The sequence below is a fragment of the Miscanthus floridulus genome, chromosome 7, assembly GCF_019320115.1.
Source record: "Miscanthus floridulus cultivar M001 chromosome 7, ASM1932011v1, whole genome shotgun sequence".
NCBI lineage: Eukaryota > Viridiplantae > Streptophyta > Magnoliopsida > Poales > Poaceae > Miscanthus > Miscanthus floridulus.
In genome coordinates this window covers 24,300,522-24,313,452 of record NC_089586.1, presented here as the reverse complement: position 1 = coordinate 24,313,452, position 12,931 = coordinate 24,300,522, and the positions used below count along the sequence as shown (strand labels likewise).

Genomic DNA, 12,931 nt, shown 5'->3' with positions numbered 1-12,931 from the left:
ACGTGTGGCCTCTACATGTGGCCTCTTCATGTGGCCTCTACGTGTGGCCTCTACATGTGGCCTCTACATGTGGCCTCTACGTGTGGCCTCTACATGTGGCCTCTGCATGTGGCCTCTGCATGTGGCCTCTGCATGTAGCCTCTGCATGTGGCCTCTGCACGTGGCCTCTGCATGTGGTCTCTACACGTGGCCTCTGCATGTGGTCTCTACACGTGGCCTCTGCATGTGGCCTCTGCATGTGGCCTCTACACGTGGCCTCTGCATGTGGCCTCTGCATGTGGCCTCTGCATGTGGTCTCTGCACGTGGCCTCTGCATGTGGCCTCTGCACGTGGTCTCGGTGAGCGAGACGGAGTCATAGTGGTCTCGGCATATGGTCTCGGTGAGCGAGACGGAGTCATGGTGGTCTCGGCATATGGTCTCTGTAAGCGAGACAGAGTCACGGGTCTCTACATGTGGTCTCTACATAGGGTCTCTACATACGGTCTCTACATGTGGTCTCTACATAGGGTCTCTGCATGTGGTCTCTACATGTGGTCTGTTCTAGTGGTCCTAGTGCCTCGTTCCTTGTTCAGACGGCTAGCAGACGACATGGTGAAGTAACGACGGTGACCAAAAGGCGTGGTGGAGTCCGCGAGCGGTGGTGGTGCACGGCGGAGCTCCGGCCGAGGTCCGGTGCTCTTGGCCAGGGCGCTGTGGCCTGCTAACGGAGTCTCGGTCTACGCAGCTATCTTCTGGTCATCACGATGATGCTTTACGGCTACGTTCCAGTCTAGCGAGGTGGTCGAGTGAGCCGGTGGTGGCTGCGCCATGGCGGCGGCGTTGTGAGCGCGGTGTGAGTGTGCTCGGCTACAGCGTCCATGGGGCTAGGAGGGGTCTACGGTGTGGTCGTGGATGCTGTGCTTGTGTATCCAGAGGCTGGAGATGGCCTTGGCCTACGCGCTCACGGTGTGGAGCGCCATGGCCGGAATAGCAGAGTCCGGCGGCGAGCAGGGGAAAATCGGGCGCTCACCGTAGGTGTCGTGGGAGATAGGATGGCGGTGCAGTGGAGAGTCGTGGCTGTGTAGAGGCGATGCAGTGCCGTGCTGAGCAGCTACGTCGATGTAGCTGATCGGGGCGACGCTCCTGGTTCCGGCGAGGCGTGGTTCCGCTTCTCCTTTCTTGCTCCGGCAGCGGTGTCCTTCTCCGCGCCTCTCCTTCTCTCTTCCTTCTTTCTCTCCTTTCTCTGGCTCGGTGAAGTGGTTGGCCACCAAGTGGCGGTGAGGCGATGGGGCGAACGCTAGGGCAACAGAGGGTCGTGGCTTTTATAGCCGGAGCTCTAAGCTCCCATGGCGGATGACGGAACGGCTGGTGATGTGCCGAGCACATCGGACGGCTCTCGTGCGCGGGGGCGGTTGCGTGGGCACGGCGCTAAGGTGGGGGATAGGGTCATGCGATGTGCGTGAACCTGGGCCCGCGTCTGCTGCTTTGGTCGGGGCTCGGTCGAGAGATGAGGCTGGCGTGGGGAAGAAGATGATCCTGTAGCTGGGCGGCTGACAGGGGGGCCCATCTGTCATCTTGTCCTGATGCGGCGGCGTGCGGTGCGTGACGGCTGACGGGCGGGTCCGGCTCGTTAGTGACGTGCACGTACGGGCGGTGATGCTGGGCTGGCTGGCTGGGCCGGTCGAGGCAGGCTGGGCCGGTCGAGGCAGGCTGGGCTGAGCTGCTGCCTCCCTCTTCTTACCTTTAGTATTATGTTACACTTCTCTCCTGTATATAAATCAAAGTGGCCTACTTCTCCTCTGATAAAATGTTCCATGGTGATAAACATTGGTCAAAGTATTTATTGGGATATTAATTCCATATTAGTTCTTTTATTTATAAACACATATTTGTTAGCTTTTATTTAATCAACACATAAATCAAGTAAAATCCAAATCACCATGTTGAATATAATGCAACTTGATGTATGCTATGTGGTAAAATAAATTCTAGGTGATGAGGTGAGATACTCATGCCAGTCATGTAGGTTTAGTTAGTGCAAGGTTAGGGGTTTTCCTACATGCCACATCATCACTCAAGGGTTTTAAAGAAAGAAAAATTTTGTAGTTGGGATTTTTGGTGTATGGATTTTTGGGTTGTTACACATATGTTTGGCTGGACTTTAACCCAGTCCATGTCCATCCAAGTGGATGGGCTTCGATAACACCTCTTAAACTTAGTTACGTTATATCGGAGGTTTGGCATTAATTAGAAGTATTAGACATAGATTAATTATAAAACTAATTACACAGATAGAGACTAATTTGGGAGACGAATCTATTAAGCGTAATTAGTTCATAATTTGACAACAATGTGCTACAGTAATATATATGTTAGTCATGAATTAATTAGACTTAATAGATTCGTCTCACTAATTAGTCACTCTAGTGACATTAGTTTTATAATTAACTCATATTTAGTCTAGTATTAGACAATCCTTTAGTTCCGATATGACACTAAAGGATCAGATTTTTAATTATATATTTTTTGCGTTAATTTTTTTTAATTATATTGCTACAGACATCAAGTTTAATTTCGCCGCGTTACATCATAAGCAAATTAAGTGCTTCTATGGATAAATTTGATCTTTGCAAAGAATTTGCATTTGCACGCCTATTAGGCTGAACAATTATTATTCGAGTTCTTATAATACTTTCCCCCCTACTACGAGTGAACTCTCAGGTCGCACACAATGGAGATGCTTATACAAGGAAATTAAGTTTTATCACCAGGCCATATACACGGGGTGCTTACATAGGGATGAAAATGGTACAGGAAAATCAATTCGAGTTGTTTTCTCGACAGCTTTCGCGGATCAGTATTTTAGCGAGAACGTTCCCGACGTAGAGTACCAACACATTTGGGTTCCCAGCGTTATAACAGCAGCTAGTGCCTTCACTATTTTATAAGTGCCGCAACTTCTGTTGCCCGCTTGGGGAGGCGAGGTGGCGCTATTTACAGTGCAACTTGCTACTGCGGTGTTGACATCGTGGGCTGCAGTGGGCCGTTTACCAACTTGCGCAAATAGCGAAGGGACGCTCACCATGCATGTGGACAGGAAGCCTGGTAGGGTGTAGCCGTACGTTTCAAAATTTTATTCATTCTTCTCAGGTTTCACCTCTGTTCTCCATTTAATCAGCCTGTTCGCTAATTGGTTTCTGGGTTGATAAACTCGATTGATGCTGGTTTATTGTGAGAGAAAAATATTATACCATGACTGATAAACCCTGACTGAAACCAATAAGCGAACAGCTGACTTTACCATCCTCGATTGTTATCCACGTGTATCCGACCATACTATATTGTTCGTGATATCAGAGCATCCCGTTTTTGTTTTCCTGACCAAGTATTCCTTATTCCAATTATGTTTTTTATATAAATGCGAAATAAAAAATGGTTAGAGGGCCACGGCCATGGCTGGAAGAACCTTGATATTGTCTAGAGAGGGATGAATAGACCTGCTTAAAATAAACTCGAGCAAAAGTTAAATTCTAAATGCGGCACTGCTGCACTTAATATGCAGCGTTGCCGCACTGCCTCACTGCCTCACTGAGAATGCAGCACTGCCATGCCTGCAAACAAGCTCGGCCCGAACTCAAACCAAACTTGGAGATGTGCTTGGAGATGTCCAGTAGCAAGTCCGCTAAGTACCTGCACTCACAAACACACACTACTAAGTAGATCGAATGCAACACAAATAATGCAAATCAACACAAGAGAGAGGACACGCGATTTATCCCGTGGTTCAGCTCGCCACCAAGTCTTGCATATGTCTACGTTGTTGAGGAAGCCACAAAGGCTTTGGGTCTCTTCCAACCCTATCCTCTTCTCAAGTCCAACGTCGAGGTTGAACTTGAGGTTTCCACTAAGATCTTTGGGTAATACAAACTTTTCCACGGCTCACCATAAGCGGGAGCTCACCGGACGACGCCTAGCCGTCTAGGGGGTTTCACCTCAAGAGTAACAAATGCGCAACGAAGATTGACGAAGCCCGACAAGTGCTCAAGGTTTTGCTTGCTCCAATCAATTCTCTAACACTTAATTACACACTAATCACTCGCTCTCATAAAGAGAGGGGTTAGAGAGAGCTCTCATAAGGCTTGGGAAGGGTTTGAAATATTTAGAGCATCAGCAGCCTCACCAGAAGGTGTGGGATGGGTATTTAGACCCACCCCAAACAAACTAGTCGTTGCAGTTTAAAAACTAGCCGTTATGACATGTACAGATACGGTACTGCTGTGCCGACTCGCGGCACTGCTACGAAAATTCGCGACACTGTCGCAGCTCTGAAAAACAGCATAGGTCACCTCACAGAAAATGCCATAACTTTTTACTCCGAACTCTGTTTTCAGTGATCTTGGACTTCCCAAAAAGCTTATTTCAAGGGCTACCTAGCCCAGCCAAAAACAAGCCCCAAGATCAACAAGTGCATGTATGTGTGCTAATGTGTTTATCTCATGTTAACACTTGGATTCGGTTAGTTTGAGTACTTGAGACTTGTCTATGATTCGTATTGCATTCTTCTTGATAGTACGTCATACCTATACTCAAGATCAAGAGAATTTAACCATTTCAACTTCTTGAGTCTTTAATGTCTTCATATGTCATTTCTTCTCAGTATCACTTCATGAGGGGTTGCAGTCAACTTTGTCTCTTCTTTTTGAACAAACATACGTTGAGCATGTGACTTGCACCGTTTCCATATATATAAGTTCACCTTATGGCTTCAAGTCACTTCTAATGATGATTTGATCCTCAACACAATATGACTTCTCATAGCTCGATTAGTTTCTCGACTCAATGTAAGTACCCTCTTCTTCATCTTCGCCATGGTACCTCGGTCCTGAAGCCATTGCTTAACCTTCACCTTTGCTTAGTCCCTTGAAGCTCTTTCCTTGCTATCTTCACCCTATCGAGCTATATTCAAGTCACGTCATATTAAGCATTCATTGAAAACCCATTTCTTCAATATTATGATCCTTACTTGAATATCAGCTAGATATGAATGTTGAGATCATTCAAGTTTCAGTTGGATTCACATAGATTGATATATATGAATCAACATTAATATGGTCAAGCCAATTCACGATTCCTTATGTCCTCTTTATTTTGGCTTGACACTCTTAACACTCACTTCAATATCTATCTTCATACTTCTAGCTTGGTCAAATCAATGCAAAGTGATTTTCCAAATCTTTATCCATTACAAGCAAACCAACATAGAGACAAACTTATATCCAATATGAGTTGTGTCCTTTGTTATTTAACCTTTGGTTGGTATTTCTTCACTTATGCATTCTTGACTCATTCTTCAATCCTTGATCAAAGCTAATCCACTATCAAACTATTATTGTTTATGCAAAGCAAGCCATTATTGAGACCAATCCAAAATCATCAACTCATGTCTCATTTATCATTTACCAAATATGCTTGCTTTCTCATGATACTATGATATCCCATAATATAGAAACCATTTCATCAACTCCATTTGCATTGTTGTCTCTTTCTTAAACTATATTGTTTCCATGATCTTTTAACACAACAATACACAATTTTGGCCTTGATTTGAACATTATGTAGAATATCATCAAGTTTGCCTTCTTGTTGAACCTATATATACTTCTCATTCCACAATCCACAAGTATATGCAACAAACTCAATTTCCTGTTCAACACTTAGCAAACTTGTTAGACATTTAATGGTGTTGTTATTCAATTCACCAAAACCACTAAAGGGCTAGATGTACTTACAATGGTGCCTAATACCACCACCACCGTGGTGCGCTGAGGGCGGCGTCTGCCTCGTCGTCGCCATCGCCATCGCCATCGTGCCCCCACCACCCACCCCCGCCACCGCCGTGGCGCCCTAAGCCGTTGGTTGTGCCGAGGTTCGGCGTGTGGGACGAGCAGAACACGGCCATGGCGACACAGGGCTTCACGGTGTAGTTCAAGAAGGTGAAGCACCACCGAAAGGAGGCCAGGATCGTCCCCGCACCACCGCCCGTGCAGCTGTCGAAGCTGCTGTCGCTCGACCACGCAGCGGTGGCGCTGCGCCCATGCACGCGGCGACACGGGAAGAGGAAGGCCAAGAGGTCCTTCATGTCTAGGTGCCTGTTCCCAAGGGTTAGAGAGTGGGTGATGCGATGAGTACCTGGTAATGGTTCAGGCCAAAACAAGTTTGAGTGGGTTGGTTTTTCGTTTGGGCCTACACTGGTTGGGTGGAAATAGACTGAAAAGTTTAATGGGCTGGTTTGGTTTGTGATGGTAGTTGTAAAGGGTTGGTTCAGTTTGGAACGGATTTCAAGCAGGTTCATGGCCTTGACCACACTGCCGCCCTCCAGGCGAGACCGTTGCCCTCTAGATTGGCTGTGAAGCGGTCTACATGCACGGTGGTGTAGCCGGTCATGTTCCCTAGAGCACGGCTGAGGCGCGGCTTCATGGCGAGCGGCAAGCGGAAGAAGTTAGCGGTGCCATCGAGCGGAGACCTACTCGAGCATGCCATAGATACCTATGTGGCACGGGCGATGGGTGGGGTCCAGGCCGTGCCCCGTCACCTGGAAGACCTACTTGAGCATGCCCTGGAGACCTGCTCGATGGCATGGTAAATCTAGCATGGTCACCACGCATGGCGCCGTGGCGGCATCGATGTCGACCACCGGTGCCTCCAGCTCCCTCTCCGATGAGGCCAGAGTTTTGGCATGGCCGCATGGGACCAGAGAAGCAGCTCCCTCTCCGACGTCGATCGACTTCACATTTGCTGTTGTTGAACTAGGTGCACTTTAGTAGGCAGCAGAGTGCGTTGGCTGTACCAGTCTCAAATCCATTCGAAACCGTGGTTTGAGCACCGGGTTGGTTAAGTTTGGCTTTTATATGATGCGTGCAGTCCAGGGTGGATTGGTTTTTGTGGGAGAATAAGTGCTGACAGGTCAGTGTGGTTCCATAACACTTGTATTTTCACTTGTCACTAGATCCACTTGCATTTCTACCACGGGGTCATGATAGTAACTATAACAATTAGCGAAAGCAACTACTAGTTACTAAACACAAAAATGTGATATAAAGTCCAAATAATTCCAAGCTAGACATCTAATATAGACTATGATTTTAGGTAATCCGTCTTTGAGATTTGTAATTCCATAACTTCTACGAAATGATTTTTTTGAAATTTTATTTCTATAACTTTTTTTGATAAAGTCTATTCGATACTTACTATACTAATAACAATGTAGTTTGATTTTACCTCCCTGGAGGCTGACATGATGCCATCTTGGATTAAAGCGCCTTGCAAGCCATCTAAAGAGCAAAAGCAATCGATTTCAGTAGCTGTGGTAGATAAGCCATCAGATTTTATAGTTAGAGGATGTAAATCGAAGCACAACAAAAAGTTGATGCAAGTGGCTAAGTGAGGATGTTTTTTCCTCGTTCGAAAGTCAAAATCCTTCCTTCCTAGGCCGGACTATTTCCTTCTAGCCCACCTTCTCGTCCCTTTCTTTTTCATTCGGCCCAAACGGCCTCAACACCGCGGTCTCATGCAGGACGTGACCGCCTACCTCAACTCCATCGTGCTCACGCTAGCTGGTTCAGGTGCCCAGATAGAGATGGCAGCAGGTCAGGTCTAGGCCCAAAACCCACGGGTTTTAGACCAGCGGGGGTGGGTCTAGTTCTTGCCCCATGGGTTTTCGAGTTTGGGGACTTGAAATGGGGCGGGTCGGGAGCGGGTTTTGAATCTCCCCCGTGGGGACTCGTCAGAGACCTGAAGTTAAGGTTCTTGTGCTAAAAAGCCCACCAGGCCAGCCCAACTAAGCCTAAGTTTGTTTCCCCCTTGACGGGGACCAATACTAGGGTACCCAAAGAGGAGCTAATGGTCATCAACATTGATTCATCCGAGCAGTCAAGAGCGCGACTACAGCTCAAACCGACCCCCAGGTGCGTGGGCTTCGCCTCGCCCGACCTCTAGGGCAGGCTCCGTCTTGCCCGACCCCGAGACCGCGGGCTCCACCTCTCCCGACCTCAAGGCTGTGGGCTCCGCCTCGCCTGACCCCAAGCCCGTAGGCTCTGTCTCACCCGACCCTTGGGTTTGTGCTCCGTCTCGCTCGACCCCTCGGGTGCGGGCTCCGTCTCGCCCGACGAGGACCCATACCGCCGCCAACCACTCTAGATCCAAGCGTATGTACCTAGGTCAAAACTCTGACACCAAGGAAGAGACCGGCATGCCTCAATGTAACCCGTGGCCATGACAGACCATAGCTGAGGATTCACATCAAGAATAGCGTCGGGCGTGTCGGTGCTGTTCTGCCTAACCCTTGTACGAATGCTGACAGACGCGTTAGTTCACCACGACGCCCGTCGGGACGTAATGGGGCACCATGACTAGCAAATGACGCCTACGTATGGTGCCAGTGACGAATAGGGCCGTGATGTGGAGCCATCCCTAGTGACATCTATAGGGTCAGTGGGACCCGCATGAAGGAGAGTAAGGACCCGGTGATCCTGGAAGCCTTCCTCTCTCTGGTTCTTCTTCTTTTTCTCCGCTGTAACCTGCGCTTTCCCTTGGCCTATAAAAGGGAAAGCAGGGCGCCCCATGAGAGGAATGCCAGATCTGCACAAGACCCAGACCACGAGATAGAAACACATAAGAACACGATACAAACACACGGCTAAGCAGCGCTCGAGCTCTCAGCCCCTGTTCACTCCTTTCATCAGAGACTTGGGATCCTTTTCCTCTCTCGCCTGTTTGTAACTCCTACTGCAAATCAAGTGCCGGTAACACGAGCAGCAGCAAACTAGACGTAGGGATGTTCTATCAGAACCAGTATAAACCCTTGTGTCCTCCGAGCACACCATCCAAGCCAGACGCGTAAATACAAAATTACTCGTCGGTGGTCCGAAAACACCGACAGTTGGCGTGCCAGGTAGGGGTCTTTTACGCATCTCGATGTCCACACTAGGCCTCGGATGGCTAGTTATGGTGACAGCTAGGTCCCGGGCGTGCATGTGCGCTTTGGGAACTTAGACTTCAATGTTATGATGGAGGGAGAGTTGGTGCAGGCTCCCGTCGTCGTCCAACCTCTCCACTACGCCAGCCTCGACGCGATCACTGAGGTGCTTGAGGGGCTATAGCTATACGCATCGGAGGCCCATGCCCTCGGGAGCGACTAGCTCCTTACCTTCAATTATGGGAGGCTAGAGCGCCAGCTCAGCGCCTTCCTGGGACCCCGACCGTTCTGGGAGGACCTGGGCCACCTCACCTTCTCGTTCGCCAACGTCATGACACAGCTTGTCAGAGGAGAGCCGCTCTCCCCGGAATACCTCATTCAAAGTGCCCCGACAGCGCTCCTGTGCAGTCTGCATAACACCACAGAGACCGTTGGCCACCTTGCGACACAACGCACGCCCTCATCCCCTACGAACGACAAGTTTGTGGGGATAACCGAATATGTCGCGGAATCTTTTCATGACCTCCTCGCTGGAGAATCGGAGTCACCCTCCAACTCTAACTCCAGCGGGGGGAGCCATCACCCCTCGCGTGAATGTTTCATGGCAGGTACCATCGAGGGATACATCGAAAGCATCCATGAGGGAGAGGCTGCCCCAACAAACGACCTCGACAACGAGGTCGAGGGGGATGCAGGGCCCCACCTCACCTACGGGTAGAGCAGCTGAAGGCCCAGCACCAAGAGCTCGAGGAAGCGTGGCTCTAGCTCAAGCAGGAACGCACGGGGCTTGAGCGAGAGATCGAGCGCCACAGAGACGGTGGGCGTGCATGCGCCGTGACCTGCGATGTGAACCAGAGGATCATCAAGGACGGCGAAGTTCTCCCACACTTCACCCGGGAAAGCTAGAACATCGCTGCCACGGTGGCCTTGCTCCGGGGGCTTTCGAGGCCCGCGATGCTTGAGGATCATCAGGCCCATCGCGTGATTCACACGCTACTTGAGCGTGCGGCGATGTAGCAGGCCAAGAGCTCGCTGTCCCGACGACGCGAGCTCGACGCCAGCTAGCGCGCACCCTCAGAGCGACCCAACATGGACATGTCAGTCCACCAGGCATAGCAAGGTGGTAGGCCATGCGCCGCGGTCTCGGTGCATGAGCGTCTTGGCCTCCACCATGACACACGTGACACCCTCGACGCCCGCAGGCGTACCCATGGCGATGCGAGAGAGGAGGCTAGCCACGGCCACCACCCTCGTGATGGCAGACGCTACGATAATAACAAGAACCAAAGCCTAAGCCCTGACTTGTTGGAACCTTAGGCTTAACACATCCTCAAAGCTGCAACGTCCCGAAATACTCTGCGGAAACGACCTCAGACTGCCCTCCCCCACCGTGACTCCCTCCGTGCCGCCCAGACGTTGCCCTCCGCGCCGCCCGGGCGTGGCTTCGTGGTGCCCTGCGTGCGGCCGTGCCCACTGTGTCGCCTCCTCCGATCCCGGCACCGCCGGCCGCCTCACCATCCCCATCCCCACTCGCCTGTTGTACCCCATCGATATATGCGGCATCCGTGGTTTGCTCCCTCATCACGGGAACGGATGATTCCTTCTCATATCCAGCGATCCAATCCCATCAATCCATCCTCCTCCTGGCTAAGCAACCGGCGCACAGATAGATCCCGCCCCGCCGCCGCCTCAGGTGCCCCTGCCCGCCGCAGTTCCCTCGAGATCGGCCGCCATGGAGACCGATGACCATGGAGGGCGGAGGCCATCGAGGAAGCCCGCCGCTTCAACTTCCTTCGGCCTGCAATTTATTTATTGCTTTGCTTATTTGCTGCTCTTTATTCCTCCGCCGTGTGGAATCCAACGTCGATTACGCCGAGGCGTGCAGATGGGGCTACGACAAAAGCTCACTACCTTCGCCGCACCGACGCCGGACGCCGCCACCGCTGCAGGTATACATACACCATATGCATCCTATCTAGCCTGCATTGTCATGTGATTTATTTACAAACCGCCGTATCCAAATTTGCTTGATGGCGGCCTCGGCCTGCAGCAGCAGAGGAACCACCACCGAGGGAAGGGGATGAAGGAGCCTGATCTGAAGAAGAGGAAGAAGAACGAGGAGCAGGAACCCACACCGCCGGTAGTGGACGCCACCGGTGCCACCGTCGGAGCCGATAAACATGATGCATCAGATCAACCGGATGTATTATCAGAGCCTGTTGCTGCTGGAGGTGGTGGTGGTGAGGCCCGCTCTTCTTTTTCTTTATCTCAACCGAACTGTCTAATGATCGGTGAAACCATGGATGCTTCCTTATCTCAAGTCGTTTTCTGGCTTCTGCAGCCGAGGCCTGTACACTGGGTAAGCATGTAGCTGATGCTTCAAGCTCCGATAATGACAGGAAGGACGGCTCGAAGAAGACGAATAAGAGGAAGACGGATCAAGTGACTGCTGATGGAGAAGAGGCACGCTTGTTCTTGGTGGATAATACCACCTGCTGCACGGTGGTGGGTTTTAATGATGGTGTGATCAATGATAATGGTGCTTCCATTGATCACAAGAAGGAAGCCGGGAGCAGGGTCGTTCAGGACATGGGCTCACCAAGAGACTCTGCAATGATGAGTTTAGCACAGGGAGGAAGAAGAAGCTACTTATGCTGGATCTTAATTGCCTGCTTGCCGATATCAACCAAGACAAGCACAATGCTCACTTGTCACATGGAAAGTTCAAAGGCAAGCTAGGTAAAGCGTCCGACAATTCTGTCCTTCGTAAAATCATTTTTTGTTGTCTCTGTACTGTTACAATACGCCTGAATTAGATTGGTAGCTAGCTTGAAAAATGATTTGTCATGGTGATGAATTTGTTTCATGCAGCAAGTTTTGAGTTGATAGGGAGCATGGTTTATATTTCTGAAGAAACTTAGATAGCGCACTTGAATATTTATAAATACTATTTCTGTGTGCTGCGAGTCTGCAACTACCAATGTAGGTTGTTGGTCTGTTGCTGTCTAGTTTATTCTGAATAAATGAACCTTTATGAACTCAGCCAATCCTATGTTGTCAATTTAATTGTTATCTCTGGTACTAATGTAATCTTAGTCTCATCTAAAGTCTTTGGCTAACTTTTTGGTCTCTCTTCTAGGAAGATTTTTTTGCCAAGAATGCCGACACGGCTAGAGTATATTTTTGGGTCTATCTTCTGGTAACTGGATCATGTTCACTTTCTCCAGATTCTTATGTGTTTCTGCTCTTGTTCAGGAAAAAACAACATGTATGATTGAGTTTTTCACCAGGCCTTTATGCTTTGGACAGCTTGCCCTGCTTGCTTTTCCTCATCTGTTTGAGAGATACATTTAAACCAGACAAGAGAAAATTTAAAGATCCAACAAGATTGTATGCTCCTGGGCGAATGTATCATATAGTTGTTGTCAAGTCTACCATTTTGATATTGTTGCTAAATAAATTGTCAATGTATTTTTTATGGCCTACTTAGACTGTAATATTTTTTATATTGTTGCTAAATAAATTGTTAAATGTATTGTTTATCCAGCCTACTTAGACTGTCACATTTTATCAGTTTATATATCTCTCTTCTTAGCCAGGAGAGTGAGAGATTGAAGCAACCATTAAATTCAGTAGGGGTGAGTGCAGCTTGTTTTTGCAATCTTTGACAAATTGTTGATACACGAGAAGCTGACATGCACCTTTTTTTTGGTGTCATTCCAGATCTCATAACTACAAGGTGAACATAAATTATGTTATTTTCTCTTTTATTTTTTTCCTAGAAAGTCCCTTGTTCATCAATAATGCCATGATCAAACTACATGACACTCAGATTGTAGTCACATGAAGAACGCTACCTGGCCATGTAGATTATGGTTTGATAATCTGATCGGTGCTAGAACATTTGTCGGATTGTTTTATTACATGACGTGTTTCCTTGATGTAGTAGTTATAATTGATCCTAGGTTTATTTGCCA

The 12,931-nt window shown here is 49.0% G+C and overlaps 1 long non-coding RNA gene across 3 annotated transcripts; it reads left to right on the top strand.

Annotated features, from left to right (window-relative positions):
• Positions 1-10,288: 10,288 nt before the first annotated feature.
• LOC136462855 (uncharacterized) lies at positions 10,289-12,684 on the top strand. 3 transcript variants are annotated; one of them, XR_010760830.1, is made up of 4 exons: positions 10,289-10,903; positions 11,005-11,194; positions 11,296-11,693; positions 12,210-12,684. It is a non-coding gene; the product is annotated as an uncharacterized lncRNA (long non-coding RNA). The 3 variants fall into 3 exon arrangements; XR_010760829.1 differs by having other exon boundaries at positions 12,094-12,684; XR_010760828.1 differs by having other exon boundaries at positions 11,296-12,684.
• Positions 12,685-12,931: the final 247 nt, after the last annotated feature.